We start from the raw sequence: 17,553 nt of genomic DNA on the forward strand, positions 1-17,553 counted from the left end.
ATGTTACTTGTACACACGGTCTGTGTGGATGGTGAAGAGATAAAAGTGTCACTTGTAGTGCGAAATATCATCTCCACTACAATGGACTTGGAATGTTGATTTGCAGTAGTGTATTTGACTCTGTGAACAAAGGGTCCTTACAATCCTTAGTTAACTTAGTATTGAATGTAAGTTATTCTTGGAATTTTATGCTGTTTATTGGAAGTGACTTTGACTCATGATCAGGTTGCCTACATCCAATTATGATTATGGCGACTAACAACAATAATATTCAAATTAGACTGGTACTGACAGTTAGTTGATTCAACACATAACTGGAATTTTTACTGAAATCTAGTAACAACCTTTATACTGTACCAGCAAACAATGTCCAATGTAACATTTGCTGTTGAAAAGTGTTATTTCAAAAATAAATATGGAATATGTTACTAAAGAATTTAATAGTTTATTTTTTACAGTATATTGTCATTTACGTGTTAATATTTTTCTTTTGTTAAATTTACTATATTATCATAATTATTTATTGGGTTTTTAAAATTAAAGTTATAGTATTAAAATATTTAGCAAAGACTGTACCAAGTGGCAACAGTCTTCCTATTCCATTTAAAATAATAATAATATTGTACATTAATCAAGAAAAATTCTTTGTAGATATTAGTGACAGTCAGTTTTAATAAAGATATTGAGATAATGAAGTCTCTATGAATTAAAGGTTAGTAAGATATTGGGCTAATTTATTGCTGGTTTTAATTTTTTATCATATTTTTTTTTTTTAATTCAAAGGTCTCTAATTTTGTTAATGTAACAATTGCATTTAAAACAAACTCACTTAATTTTTGTTGTACAATTTTTAATTTTAAGCAATAATAACCATTATGGTTATCAGTCATTTATAAATACCAATTTTGGAAAACTGTAACCAATATTTTATTAAATTTATGAGTACTGGATTTATTAAATATAGTTTCATCCACTTTTTATTCATTTCTCATCTTGCAGCATTTCCTGGAAGCACCAAAATCTGATTTGTTATTGACAGCAAGATCTATCACAAATGAAAATATAATTTTACACATACACACACACGCACACATTCAGACATGCAGACAGAGGGACAGACAGACAAACAGACAGAGAGACAAACAAAAAGAGACAGATAGACAGACAGGCAGAGAGAGAATATATATTACGCTATTAATAGAGTATGGGAAACCTTGAATAATTTTAACCATTAAACATAGAAAAATGAAATTTAACAAATGCAACTACCTCAAAACAATCTATTTTTTCAAGACAGTTATACCCAAAGTACTCAGAAAGCCATGGGGTAACACAAAAATTTTACATCGGAAGGATAGGTTGATGTAAATAAACAATTTTGTTTATGACGACCTTAACCAAAGTGGTGATCATTTATCATTATTTTTACATGACTGCTCAAAAAGGAGTGTAATGTATTTAGGGTGTATGTTTGTGTCTGTGTATGTATGTATGTAAGTGAGATTACTGTGCAACTTGGAATCACTATATATAAACTAATACATTAGTTTATTTCATTCATATTTATCCTTTGTGAAACCTAACATATATGACAGGATTAATTTGTAAGGATGTTTTGGAGGATTTCAGAAAAATCCACTACATTTGTAAAATTTAAATTAAGACAAGAATTTTATTGATACACTGGGTGGCATAGATGTTCTACCCATTATATGAAAATTGGAATACTTTTTAAAACTGTTATTAGTTTTATTATTAAATTAAATAAATAAATATTTGTTTTATTCTAATCAATATATAATAATAATAATACTTTGTATATATAGATCATGTCATTATAAAATAAATTGTAAGATTAGAATTTATGTGGTTAAAATTCATTTAAATTATTTATATAGACACATGAAGTAATGATAAAGTAAATATAATAAGCACATAAAATTATTACTACAAAATAATCCCAGTATAGTTTTGGTCCTTTATTTTCACTTTACTTACTACATGCCTCTAAAACAATTGATCACAGTCCAGCAGTTAACATTGTTTGTTTTTCTGTTGTGCTTCATCATTATCTAGTATTCTGCTTGGTGGCAGGTCCCTTATGCCAACGCTGGGTCAGCCATTCCTGTTACCAGCTGCCCCATTGTAGTTTTTGATCTTTACATAATCTATTTTCTTCATCCTTCTACAGATTACAACTGTCTACTTGACAGTTGTCAAGATTCCACTTCCTCTAACTATATGCCCTAACCGGTCTCTTTTGTTTATTATATTGTATATAAATTTTTTTATGAAATAAATAACAATAGCAAAAATAGTTTTACGTATTAAATCTATCAACAAAAAATGCCAGTTAGATAAAAAAAAAATGTAAATGAAATTATCTATGAAAGAGAGAACTGAAAACTAAATTGGCTTATCATCTAAAATAAAACATACAACAAAAAATATATGCCTCTATAAATGCAGAATTAGGTATTTCGATATGGTAATTCGTCGAAAAGTGTTGTATGAGCAGAACGTTTGACCGTGATAAATATGGGCCTTTTAAAACAAATCCAAAACAAAGAAAATAAATTTTTCAGGAAAATATTTGGTTCAATAAGGAAAATGACATAATATACGTATATAAATTCCACCCCCACAAAATACTATGCCAAAAATTTAAAGAAATAAAAAAAAATGCGTGAGAGATCGGCTTTCATAGGACATATTTTAAAATTAGTGATAATAGAATTGTAAAGAAAATACTCCTCTTTTATGAAAAGAAATAAAAACTAAAAGTATTTATTGTGATTACATTAAAAAAGACTTATCAAACTAGGAATAGAAATTCTGGACTTACAAAATCAGAAATTAATCAAAAAATTAAAATAAAAGGGAGGGTTTTTATTGAAGAAGAAGCTCCAAAATAAAAAACATATAAATTAGTAACAAAAGAATTTAGGATAAAGGTCAGTCAACACTAAGAAAAGTGTTAAACATGATCCAAAGTTGGCTAGAAAAAAGACTATAACCACATTGAATTATGTTTACATAGGCAGGCATATATAGTATAGAATATTAAGGCAACATTTTAAGTTTTTTAAGATAATATTATTTATAAGATAATATAATTTTTAGATAATATCTACAAGATACTTTTAATTGAGGGAACTTAATTATAAACGCACAGTACATTCTACAGTAATTCAGATCAGAACTAAGCTACTGTTTTGAGCATTTCCTTCTTCCATAGTGGCTTTCCTGTCAAGTGTAACTGTCAATATGCTTATAAAAAGGAATGCAGTTTTCTTCAATGAATTTAAATGCCTTTCTGAGTGTTAGAATTTTTCCTTCTGTTATCAGTGTAATCAATATTCCCAATTTTATTTTTATGAGTTGTTTGCAATTAACTGTTTGAAGGCTGAAAATCTGTTTAAATGTTTTTACATATATGTGAATGTGGTTTTCCATGCAACCAAATAATTGATTTTTTTTCACTGTAATTTTGCTTCTTCCACTACTGTATCTCATTAATAAAGACAGATTACTTTATTAACAAGTTAAAAGTTCTCTTTTCAACAGCACAAAGACTCTCTGGTACATACACTATTCTCTATAAAATTACAAATGGTGCTGCGCTCTAATTATCAAGCTTCTGAAACATGTTTAGGTATATATATTTTTTTTCTATTGAATAGGCATGATTAACATAGAATATCTTTTATGAAAACAATTTTTTTTTATTATTTTGGTTTGTTTGAGTATATTGTTTTATACACTCGACTATTAAAATAATTAGATGTGCTAGATTCTTTTTGTTTACATATTCAGTTTTAAATGTAAAAATATTGTAGATATTGTTTGGTTTTTCTGTTTCTGTCTATTATAGTCCACATCAAAACGAGATCACTTTGAATTTTGTTTTTTAGCTTGATGTTTTGTTGATTCATTCTTTCACTTTGAGTTTGTTTCTGTTCTAGGTTTTCCTCTTTTTCCCTTGGTTTTTCCTGGAAAGTCTGTAGATTTTGTATTTTGTTTTTAAATATTTTTCTGTCAAATATCTTCTCTTCCTTTTCGTCTGTCTAGTTTATTTTAATTCTTCCATTTATCTAAAGCGATTAGATTTGTTCTTACATTTTACGAAGCAATTAAATATTTTCATAGTCACCCTGTTTTTTCTTATTTTTTTTAATTGTCCAAGAAGCATAATCTCCTTTTTCATATTTTATCTGTAATCTCTTCAAATTACTGTAACTTTTCATTTTATCTGCATGTATTTTTATTATCTTTCTACCATTGACATAATATTTTACTTTCTACTTTATGATAATTTTTTGCATTCTTGGTTTATTTGCTAGGTAGTTGTTTCTGTGAATTATAAACATTTAAGTTTTATCATTGTGTTATAGTACCTAAATTTCACATTATACGTTATCAGTCTTTTATTATAGTTTGTTTACTATTTCTTGTTTAAAAAAAAATTTTTATGCCATTTATTACCAGTTACGTGTAAATTTGAAGTAATAAAAACTATTCTAAATAGTTTTCTAATCTGAAAAATATATTTCATGAAAATGCACTTTCAATAGTTACACCAGTAAAAAAAAAACAGTTGGAAACCAACCTCCTATAAAAATATAAGTTTGCTTGGTATTTCTGTAAACAAGAAATATAAGCTTTTTCCTTAGAATGTAACTATTCTCCCGTCTCTTGTATAAATGGTGTCATTCAAATCTATCAGGTTTACAGCAACATATCTATGATGAGGCATAATTTAAAAATCTTAATCATATAACTAAAGTCTGCGTCAGGGCTGACATGCATATACAGCTTGTCCATTAAAACAATTTTATCTGTTTCATCATCTATTTTCATCTCTTTGCCACTGAAAAATTCATTCAATTAAAAAAAACAACACCTTATGTGCATGTCGCCCTGTTACAGAACTAAGTAATGACATTCTTAATTGTGAAGTGGTATGAAAATACTCTAATTGGCTCAATATCTTTTTGGGAACATGGCAGCTAATCTATATAAAATAATCAGTTATAAGAAAGCTGTAATAATTGCTATACTTGTATATATTTTGTTAATGATCCTTGTATTAATATTATTAATTACAAAAGTGTTTTATTGTAAATAATAGTTATATAAAGACCTATTTTGAAAAATTTCTGAGATGAGTGAAATGATTATAAAGTTAAAAAACTTTTTAGAATGAATAAAAAATATAAGCATCAATTTTTTTCCATTATTCTGTAAAAGGAACAAAATTAGCTGCTTTTTTTCTAGATTTTCACGTTTCTGTTTTCCCAATAATTTTTCATTTTTTGGTACAGTTTTTACTTTTTTTTGTTATTACTTTGATGAATTTTCTTTTTTTTCTGGCACTACTTGAAACACTTTAATAACTTTCTTATTTATTATTTTTTTTATTCTGGTTTTCTTATTTAGTTTTTTATCAAAAATCCTTTTTATACTGGTAAGGTATTGTATTTTATATAAGCTTCAAAATTCCATTTCCATATTCCCACGTACAGGCTTCAAAGTTTCTGTGATGAATTAATTCATCATATAAAAAAAATACACTTCCTGTTAAAGTAAAACTTTATTTTAATAGTATTTTTGATTTTTTAAATAGTACAGTGTGTCCGTAGTAATAATAGTGGAGTTTTAAATGGTTATAGGTTGAGAACAAAGTATTGTAGCGATGAACTATATATTAAATGAAAGAGAACAAAATTTCTTACTTGTTGAGTAGATTTCGATGTGTGCTCCCTTAGTTGCCCTGCACGCATCAAGATGATATTCAGTTTCTTGCCATACATGGCAGAGAACATCCACCATGTAGAAGAAACAGCTTCAATGATCCTTTCCTTTAAATGGTCCAGATTTCGAACTTGAATGGAATACACTTGTGGTTTTACATAACCCCAAAAATAGAAATCCAGGTAAGGTCTGGAGACCATGGTGGCCAGGCAATCCACCCTTCTTGTTTGACCCATCACTGAGGAAATGTTTCGTTTTGAAAATCCTGCACGATTGCAATGAAATGTGGAGGTCCTCCATCTAACTGGAAAATGGAATTCTCTGTTATTTGGGTTGCTGCATTATTGTTTTTTCAGAAAAAATTAAGGGGCCAATAACTCTAACCTATCCAGAATATCTACAGTGAAATCAAATCATTTTTTTTTGTCCTGCAGATAAAATTGTTGTAACATCTGAATTTTGTATGCAGTGAAATGTAACCATATTTTTAACACATAGTGAGTAGTTTAAGGAATGCCCAACTGTCTAGAACACTTTCACACGGATTTCTTCAGGCTACGCAACAAACTTGTTTGCACTGCTTCAATCGTTTCATCAGACACTGATGGCCATCCTGGATGTGTTTGCTTCAGTAGGCTACCTATTTCTTTGGGTTGATTGTCACATCGCTGAATGTTATTTTCATGCAGGGTCTTCATTTACACATGACAGCCTTCACGCTTAACACATATAACTGACACAAACATAGCAAGCCAAAACATACATTGAACCTTCCTCTCCACCACAAACATGGTGACTACCACTGCTTGTATGTACTGGAATCAGAACTCGCATGCGCTAGTTTTCACATACATAAACTTTGGAGGGTTTCTCTTTCATTTAACACACAGTTCATCTCTCTACAATGCTTTGTTCCAAAGCTATAAACATTTAAAACCCCACTATTATTTTATGTACATTCTGTATATTAATTTTTTTAAATTGCCTAGTGATAATTAGTGATTAATGTCGGATAGTTGGATATATCCACATAATCGGCATCTCACTGTGTTTCATTTATTTTAACATCATTTTGACATGCACAAACACATTCAGCATGCACGTACACATACGTACTCTCAATATCAATCTTCTGATACTTGTTTAACTACATATTCATTTTCTATTGTATAAGCATGACCACATAGAATATTTATAAGGAAAAAGTTTTTATTTATTTTGCACTTATATTGTTTTCTACAAAAAACCCTTCAGTTATTAAAGTAACTAGGTGTGTTAAATTTTTGTTGTTTTTTTTCCGGTTTTTAAATGAAAAAAAAAAAAAAGATTGTACATATTATCATGTTTTTTCCTGTGTATTCCACAACAAAACAGCTTCATTATCACTACTTTTTGTTTTCTATCTATCTTTGTAGTTTTGTTTATATTCTTTCAGTTTTTCACCTTGAATTCATTTATATTCTTCTGTTCTAGGTTTACCTTTTTTGCTCTTGCTTTTTGCTAGAAACTTAACTAAATTTTATTAAAATAAAATCTTCTTTCTTTCTGTTGTTACATTTATTCTATGTACAAAGAAAATAAAATTTATTGCTATTTTTTTTTTTTTTTTTTTTTTTTTTTTAGTGCTTTACTGTGCTTTGAAACTAGCTGTGAAAAACATTAAATGCCTTCTATTATTTGGCTTTATTTTTGCTTTTATTTTTAAATATGAATAAAGAGCTTTGCTAAACAATATTGAGATAAAGAAATAAACTGGAAAACAAACATTTTTCATGAAAATTTAACAATAAAAATGTTAAAGATGTCCATTCAATTGTTTAAAAGTAGAAATAGTGTACTCTTATATGTACTGCGTGACCAAGTTCACATTTCATGTGAAAAAATGTGGCCTAAAAACTTCTAAACCACTAGCTGACTCAACAGTTACAAAGTTACAAGTACAAGTGTGGGTTGCAAGTGTCATATTACAACTGTTCATGTATTGCATATTAAGCATTGTTATTTCCTTTTTTATTATTATTAATAAATGTAACAGATTTTTATTATTAATTTTACTAGTTATATTCAGTAACTATATATATATATATATACAGTCAGATAATTTTATCATGTACATCATGATACTACATACTATAATTCTGCTATGGTTTATAATACAGAGGTACTCACATTTCATTTGATTCATAGAATGTAGTTATGCGTAACTGGTATTGTCTTAAGGCAAGTGTTGGAAATGTCCACTTTTTCCTGAAAGAAGGACCAAACTCTGTGCACCATATTTTTCGAGATAAATTTCATTAGCAGTGATGTTCTACAAAGGGTATCAAGAAATATGGTGCGAATGATTCGCTCCTATCTTCAGAAAGATGGTGGACATTTCCAATACTTGCTGTAAGACATTACCAGTTGTGCATAACTGCATTCCATGAATCAAAATAATTGTGAATATCTCTGTATTATAGTCCATAATGGAGTGATAGTGTATATCATGATGTGCACAGTAAAATGTTCATATATATAAAACAGAAAATAAGAAATAACATTAATAAATAATAATTTATAAAAAAAGATATAAAACAAATATTTCTAACAATGTTTTTAGAATAAAATACACACATATCAGTTTTTAGACAACTTGAATCAAAATTATTTATTTAGCCTAAAAACATCTAACTGAAACTTCCATCTCAGATTCTCCCATTACAATCTAATGTATTAGTTTATAATTTCTTCATTTTCATTTATTTATTTTCTTATGTGTACTTACATTTTTGAGTATCTTTTCGTTTTCAAATTTATTTCAGTTTTCAACTTAACTTGATTTAATTATCATAACCTGATAATTGAGATTTACTTTTTAATTCTTTCTTTATGTTTCTTTCACTCTTACATTATCTTTCCTTTATATAATTTTTCTTTACAAAATATGTAGTCAAATAAGAAAATTTACATAGAATTAATGATTCGGTTCTTGCTGTGGGATACAAATAAGTAAACATATCATTTAATTAAAAAAATATATATTTATTTTATTTTTATATTTTTTTGCTTTTATAAAGATGTGATAGTTCACTAATGTTGGCCTTTGTCTGTTGAAAGTTGTATGTAAAAGATTTTTATTTCAACTTTATTATTACTAAATAATAAATTTAAACTATGTAGACTTGGCTGAGATTTTTTCCAGTTATCTGTCATTATATCTTTATATAAATTATTTAGTTTTATATTTCAAAGAAATCTTGCCACATTTGTTATATGATAAGAAAATTATTTATTACAATAATAAAACAATCTACTCATTATAATTTTAATTTATTATCTTGTTTATAATGATGAATTTATAACAAAGCAAATACAGTATGTGTATGTTTCCTATATCTCAATAAGTTATTATGGCCTCATAAAAAGTATAACAAGTGAAAAAAGGATTTAGCAATTTGAGAGTTGGCAGATTGATTTAAAACAAATCGATTTGTAATAAATAATGCTTCAATATTTCAATCGACTAATGAATTTTGTAACAATTACCTCAAAGTAAGGTCTTTTGAAATTATAATTGTAAAAACAGATTCGTTTTGTCAGCTTTACTAAATAATGTCTTGAATAAAAAGTCTGAATCTTAAATCACTAAAGAGAATTTAATGAGCTGTATTTTTGGGTATTCTTTATGAAGGTCAGCCTATTTACAGATTATCGATCTCAAACTTGATGGCACATGATATTTAATCCAGAAGTAATTTATATACGTTTATTTTGATTCAGTAATTAAATCTTTCTACCCAGATTTTAATGTTAATTCTGTAAGAAATTTTTAAATAGTTAACATTTTTATTTTATATTTATAATAATTAAAAATGGGTAGGGGAAATGAAAATACTTTGTATTTTAATGCAAAGTAGAACAAGTTTTTTTATGTTTCAAATGAAATTTTTTAAACCAAACATACACCGTTTTGATCAACCAACTTTTGTCATTGTTGAGGTAAAATCATAATTCCATTGTTGTAAAACTTGTATGTATTCTGGACAAAAAACTGTGGTAAGTGATTTTCACAGGTCTCTTTTATAGCCAACTTTATACCTTTAAGAAAGTTCTGTAGAGACCAAAGCAAGTAGTAGTTTGATTTTATTAGGACAGGACTATACAGTGGATGCATCAAAATATCTCAGCTTGACTCTCGCAATTTTCAACAGATCACCAAAGGTGAGTCTGGTGTTGCCATGTGGAAGGCACCGTCTTTTCTATTGATTAATCCTGATTGCTTTATCACAATTGTTCTGAGTATTTATTTATTATTTATTATAATCTTTTCAGTTATTGACAGTGAGGTTAGAATCATTTGACCATGTAGCAGCAGTTCATAGTGAACAATGCATTTCAAATGCCCCACACACACACACACACACACACCATCATCATCATCATCACAATCATCCACTTTTCTTAGCATCAATTCTGACTTTACAACCATTTGTGGAGTTTTAGCTTTCTTTGACCGTGATTTTTCTATACATTATAATGAGCCATTTCAAAAATAGTTTGATTTTGTTCTGTTTTAGTAATGATTCGCAGATGAAAATTTGATCCATTAAATTTATCTTTGTTAAATTTTGTGACATCCAAACGCTGAGTATTTTTTATCCAGACTTCTTTAAATAGTTTAGAACTGTTTGTGGTTATTGTTTAGTTTGTTACTGATATCAAAATTGTTAATATTCTGATTTTATTCAATTTTTCATGATTTCATCGACTTTTTCAGTCATTTGCCGATCCGAACAAGGTGCATTATTGAGATTAAAATATCCATGTTGAAATCCCTTGAACCAGCTTTCTTCTTCATATATTGATACTGATCATGTTCATAAAGATGTCACATTTTTTTAATCGCTTGAGTCACATTCTCCTCTTTTATTATACAATTTCAAAATGTATTGAATCTTTTATTTATTTTTGCTCATTTTCGAGATGAAATAATTTTTAAATAAATAAATTAATATAATAATAATTTTTCTAAAAAATACTTAGTGATATGTCACCTTTCAAAAGCATGTTGCCAGATTTGAATAATATTACCAGATTTATGTGATAAAGCCATCTATTCAAGAATACAAAGAAACTTTTCCCCAACCTCAAAATTTAAAAATTATTATTATAATTTTATTTTTTTCCAGTTTAATTTTGTCACTTAGCTTTTTTGTGATTGATTGGTTTTAAAACTAATAAAAATGTTTTTTATTTTTAATAGCACATGTAGATACTGTTGAAAAACCTACCATTAATGCAAGTGTTGCATTGATTGGTGGTAATGCTGAATTAGATTGTTCGGTATCAGTTGCTGCTGGTGTAATTGTAACACTTGATTGGGTACCACCAAATCTTCAATTACTTGGTGTAAGTATGCGTATTTATCTTTTCTCTTATTTATTTACTGTTTAATTTTCCTTCTTTCCTTAATAACTACTTTACCAGTTGGCAGCAGGTAACTGGTAAAGTTACCTGCTAATAAAAACATTAAGCTGAGTTGTACCATAACACCAACACTTTGTAACATCTTCTCTTCTTTTTCCACCCTAAAAAGGTGGATACAGGAGTGCAGGTTGTAATTTACAAATTAAATTCCTTGTTATACGCAAATATAAAATAGTAATTGAAGAAAACGAAAGTGATCTGCTGAGAGCAATTTTTACCTTGCAAAAGTTTAAATATAAGATGAAAATATTAGCTTTGAAATCAAAAATGATGGTCTTTATAAAAAAGTATTCAATTCTGATCCCAGGTTTCGAAGCTTATACATTATTTTGGTACAAGCTTCACATTTTAATCACATTAGATGTGATGTGCAGTTTTTCAAAGACGAAGCTATTTTAAACAAACTTAACAAGTTTAGAGCAATATGTAGAAATGTTCATAAAACTTTAAAGAACTAATCAAGGATGAAATTCCACAAAGCACTTGCCGTAACTGTATTTTTATGTAGTGTGAGACCTGGATCACAATGAAGAAGAGATTCATTTATTACAGTCAGGAAGGTGACGATCTTAAAAGCAACAGCTGGATACATTAGGACAGACAGGAAGAGAAATGAGTTAGGGATGCCTGTTCTCTTATAGACTATTAAGGGATATAAATTCATGCGGTATACCACATTATTAGTCACAATACCTGTCAGCTGAAGTTCTGATATATAGACCAGATGGAAAAAGATATGGAGGAAGACCTCTGAAAAGGTGGATGCAGAAACAGGTTACTTAGTTTACCTATTAAGTGGAGAAAAAGAAGAACTACTTCACTGTATTATCCTACAATATTCTTTCTCTTTTTTATAAATTTATTTATTCCTATACAACAAACAAAAAGAGCACTTTCTTACTCCAATCTTATATTGATCAGAATTTTTTAACATTATTTTAATTAACTCAGTTGATATCTGTATTTATATTTATTATGTATATATGTTTTGATTTATTATGTCAACATAAAAAAAACCTTTATTAACAGAAAGATGAATCTTGGTTGAAATTTCACAATATACTTCGGTTAAACAATATAAGAGGGACAGCTAAAATGTAATGAAATAATAAAATGTCACACAGAGTGACAGGTTCTTTCATCTTGTATTTTCATTCCTCTACTACTTACATTCCAAAACTTTTTTCATCCTTGCCCTCTCATTTTCTTTCATTTGACATTGTTATGGAATTGTTTACACCTGCTATGTCAATGCATCTAAAACAACATGCAGCAATTGAATTTTTAACTGCAAAAAAATTAACCCTAGTGAGAAAAATTCATCATTGTATTGTATCTGCAAGTATTTTGAGTAGATAGGCAAAAAATTTCGAGCATCCAAGGTGATAAAGCGATTGTTGAGGTTGAACTTCATAGTTTAATATATTATATTTAAATCTATCCCAACCGATAAAAATGGTAATGCAACTGATGAATTATTATAATTTTTAATGCAATATATATGTTTCTTATTGCTTTAGATAATTAAGAAGAATTAATTGTAAAAATAAACATTAAAAATTTTGTTTTCTTTAAAATGATAATTCACCAGAAAAGCTTAAGGCTTGTGCATGTAAATATGATATGAAAAATTGGTGGTATATTAAAAATTCCCAAGGGTGATCAGGATTTGAATGCAGAAACTTTTGCATAAAAAAAAAATAATATCATTCTGGCACAGAATCCATTGAACTGATGGCTTATTTGGAACATAATTTAAAAACAACAAAAATCTAATTAAAATAAATTCTGGACAGATAATGACAAAGAATTCTGTCTATAAATTTTTGATAGCAGTAATAAATTTTATTATAAAAAATTATTCTAAAACACAATTAATATTTATATAAACATAATTATTAATAAAATAAATGTAACATAACTTACGTTGAACTTCCAGCCAGTGAATTACAGATTTTTTTCTGTTGTCTTCTGAATTAACGGCATAACAATGATAAGCTCCAGTCAAATCAGTTGTAACATTTATCATTTCTAATATTGATTGATAAGAATATTCTGTTGTATTATTTTTTACTCTTACAACTGAAAAAAAAATTAAAACAAATACAAGTTAAGAAACAACTATTTGTATATAAATTCTGATTTGTGAGTATAAGTTTTAAACAAATTCATTTTATCCAATCAATAAAATACTCTACTGTATGAGCAGCTTAAAATCAAACCACTACAGGCATGATATGTTACATTCTAAAAATGAAAACACAAATTAAATTAAATTCTGTATTTACATCAGCAAATGTTAACATATTTATTATATATTTACAAAAATGTTCAAAGTGAGCACCTTGTGCAGCAATTCACTTATATGTTCAAGTGATCATATTAAGAGTCACCTGATACAAAACACTGTTTCAAAGCTGTCAATACATGTCAAATATTCACATAAAAATTTCTGAATGCCAGTAACCCAGCAAAGTGTAGCATGCAATTCATTTAGAAAATGAATATAACGGGGTCTATTTCAAATGTAAAATGAAACAGGTGACCTTCTGGTTGGACTGCAGAGGCTGTAGCAGATATTCAAAGAAGAATTTCTGCTGCTCTACAAAAATATATAGTTGTCACAACAAAGTGGAATAAAGTATATACATCTTGCTAAAAGATTTTTCATGATTTAAATTTTAAACTGTATTGTGTAAGGCCATAACTAAGAGAACAGACAAACTGAAATGTTTTAATTATTGCAACTGGTTTAAAAACATTGTTAATGGACAGATAACTAGCTGTATCTCATTTCAGACGAGGAATGGTGTCATTTATCTGAGCATGTTAATTTGCACAACACCAGATATTGGATGACTGAAAATCCTCACCAGATATTTGAGCTTTGACTTCATAATGAAAAAAACTGGTGTATGACGTGCTGTTTCTGGTAATAGTGTAGTGGGGGGCCGATATTTTTTGACCAGATTATTGGCTCTATTGATTCTCAAACATAACACACACATTTCCTAAGATGAATTAATGTCTCTATGTATCGCATAGAATTTACAACTAACCTGCCCTGAAGGTACTCAGTCATGTAGATGGTTTGAAATCCCAGAACACTGTCAAGAGAATTTTTTAATTGTGACAAATCATAGTACTGGTATTCTATGTTCTGCCATTTTTCTTTTGGATCACAATACTGAAATGGAAGTCTTTAAGTTGTTTTAGACACACTGGGATAGTAGAAGTACTTGACTAACAATGTTAACTGACAGATATGAGAGGTCATGGGTTAACAATTTGACTAGGAGAATGAAGCTACAAGATGGTAGCACCTATTTCTTTGTCCGACATTTTGTTCTACCATTACATTCCAGTGAGCATAGCATTTCAGCTGCTCCTAATATAATGAAACATTTAACAAGCTTGATTATATACAAATCTGAGATATTTGAAGAAAAGTCAGCCAGATTAATCACAATGCTTCCTAAGTCCTATACTTGGATCCCCAAATGCTTCTAGCCAAGAAAAAAAATCAGATGTTTTATTAACAGATTTTCTATACATAATTTCTACTTTATTTCAAGTAATACATGAAGATTATGTTATGAATAAGCTCAAATTAAAAAAAAAAAAAATATGACCTACCTTGTTTATTGGAAGCATCTGGAAATTCCCAATCAAAATGTGAATTGAAATCAATTATTGAGGCTCTGCAAATTAAACTAGCACTATCTCCAGCAACTATTTTTTTTGGACCAATTATTCCAAAATCATTGTCAATATCTGTAAAAATAAGAATAATATAATATCAAAAATTCCCTCTCACATATGCATGATTGAATGAACAGAATTTACACTCATTTTTTCTTGACATTTCATTGTCCTCTGAATCCAAAAAAGTGAAAAAGCAATTATTTGAATGATTTAACATATATTATTATATATATTATACTATAACTGTTAAAAAAATCAATATTAGTTTTATTTTGAGAAAGACTGATGATAAATACATGACTGCCCGAAAAGTAGTTATGTATTTCGGGTGTACGTATGTATTATGTTTGTTCCACCATAGCAGCTTAACAGCTGAACTGATTTAGATGTATGACTCAGCATTGGAATCCTTACATTACCAAGCATGTCATATGCTATTTAAATATATATATATATATGTGTGAGCCTCTATTATTGTGTGAGCTGGGTTTGAACTGAAAGATTCGAACCAACCTAATGAACAATATTACAAATATAATAGAATTAAATATAGATTAAATAAAATAATATTAAATAAATTAAGAAAAAATTTTTTTTAATAATAATGGGCTCCCATGAGGACTGCGTGTGATGAGGTGATGTGAGCACCTTGTGTAAGGCATCTTTTACTTATGGAAAGGTGTCATTTATTAGTGTGATCTGTATATTTTTGTTTATGTAAATCTATATAAATAAAAATGTAAATGTTCATTTGTTCAATATCTTAAATCTCCAAAAGTTCTTCACCGATTGCTTTGAAATTTTGATACAACACTGCATTTGAATATGTGCGTGTTTTCATATACCTACTATTTATATACCTAAGATGTCACACCTATAACAGGTAAAAACATGCTTTTTTTGAAAAACAGCGCTATCTGTTGGACGTAAAAGCAACACACACTATACTAAATATTTTACTATTCCATTTCAATGTTTCCGATATGTGTGTCTGCTATAGACTAAAATACTGCTGGACCAATTTATGTGTGGAGAATAAGAGTGAAAGGGAAAGAGGGAAAAATCAGAAAAGATAAAAATCAAAAAAGGGAAGAAGGTAAAAAGGGAAGAAGGGGAAAACTAAGAAAAGGAAAAATGGATAATGGGAAAAGGAAACAGAAAAGGGAAGGGAGATAGGAAAAATAAAGGAAAGAGAAATGGGGGAAAGAAATGGAAAGGGGGTGAAAAGGGGAAATGGGAAAAGGAAAGGGGACATATATAATAACAAGACATATTTTACTTAAAAATATTATCCTTATTAATCTCTCTTGGGTTAACCAACCAACCATACAAACTTATAAATTAAATTCACTATGTTTCACTTAGAATTCTTTAAGCTTCCTCAGGTGACAGTACACATTCACACATACATCGTACAAAATTCTCTTGCATACTAACAAATTAACTGGTCTACCCGTCGAGATAACAATATTTTATCTCCACCTTTGTTGTAATTGATCCCCTTACTCGTACATGAGTAGGGGAATCTATTACAACATAATTAATGTTAATGCAACATAATTCATACTCTTATCATTATTATTAGGATGGTTGGCTTATATATTATTAAAGTGTTTATGAATTGTACTTTTAAATATTTTATTTATGATATTTTCAAGATAATTATTTATTAATAGATCTTTTACCTTTTTTTTTATATATATTCCAGTCTATCTTCGGGGTTGTAAATTTTATTACTCTTTGTTTACAAGATTCCTGACTATTGATTTTTTATGTGATATTGGTTGTGTTGGTATATATATATATATATATATATATATATATATACCAACATATATATATATATATAAATATACAATATTCTCTTGACAGTGTTGTGGGATTCCAAAAATGTGTACATGACAGAATACATAGAAGCCTGGTCGACTGTAAATTCTGTGACATTTATAGAAATATTAGAACGAATTAGGAGGTGTGTGTGTATCATGTTTGACAATTCACAGAGCTGATAATTCTGTAATATGATAATGTTCAACCACATACATTGCGTACAATTGCCATGGCTCTTATGAAGTTGAAATTTGAATCTATACTCATCAGATTTAAAGTCCTGCAAATTTCACTTCTTTCCAGAATTAAAGAGTGATATTAAGTGTACTCATTTCATCATGGATGATGAACTGAAGGACACTGTGAAGTCAAGAATCAAGGAAAGGCTGCCAGCATTCTTCATTGACAAAATGAGAAACCTAGTTCACTGTTGGAAGAAATGTGTTGCTGTAAATGGTGACTAAGTGGAAAAATTAATGTTTTGTAGCAAATAAAATGTACTTTTCTGCTATATTTGTTTCATTTGACTGTTTTTCTTTTAGAAGTTATGAGCAAGATGTGTATTACAATTCACCCACCCTTCGTACATTTTCACAATTTTATTTCTTTTTATTTTACATGTATTTATTTTAAAGAAATTATCTTTTCTGTGTTTCTTTTTTATTATTAGTCTTAGTTAACAATAAACATGACTTTCAATAACCTAAACTAATTAAAACCATGGTTGTTCCAGTTAGCAAAAAATTTAGCTTGCCTGGAAGGCTCCAAAAATAAAAAATTACAGTAGAAATAAAT

The 17,553-nt window shown here is 28.3% G+C and overlaps 1 protein-coding gene across 4 annotated transcripts in view; it reads left to right on the forward strand.

Annotated features, from left to right (window-relative positions):
• The window catches only part of LOC142323212 (vascular endothelial growth factor receptor 1-like), a 61,192-nt gene that overhangs the window by 26,182 nt on the left and 17,457 nt on the right, over positions 1 to 17,553 (forward strand). For 2 of the 4 annotated variants that reach the window (XM_075362551.1, XM_075362552.1), the window contains exon 2: positions 11,000 to 11,145. The exons of the other annotated variants lie outside the window; for them this stretch is intronic. The gene's annotated coding sequence lies outside the window, so the exon portion shown is untranslated. The remainder of the gene's footprint in view (positions 1 to 10,999; positions 11,146 to 17,553) is intronic. 4 annotated transcript variants of the gene reach the window in all.

The sequence above is a fragment of the Lycorma delicatula genome, chromosome 4, assembly GCF_047948215.1.
Source record: "Lycorma delicatula isolate Av1 chromosome 4, ASM4794821v1, whole genome shotgun sequence".
In the NCBI taxonomy this organism is placed as follows: domain Eukaryota; kingdom Metazoa; phylum Arthropoda; class Insecta; order Hemiptera; family Fulgoridae; genus Lycorma; species Lycorma delicatula.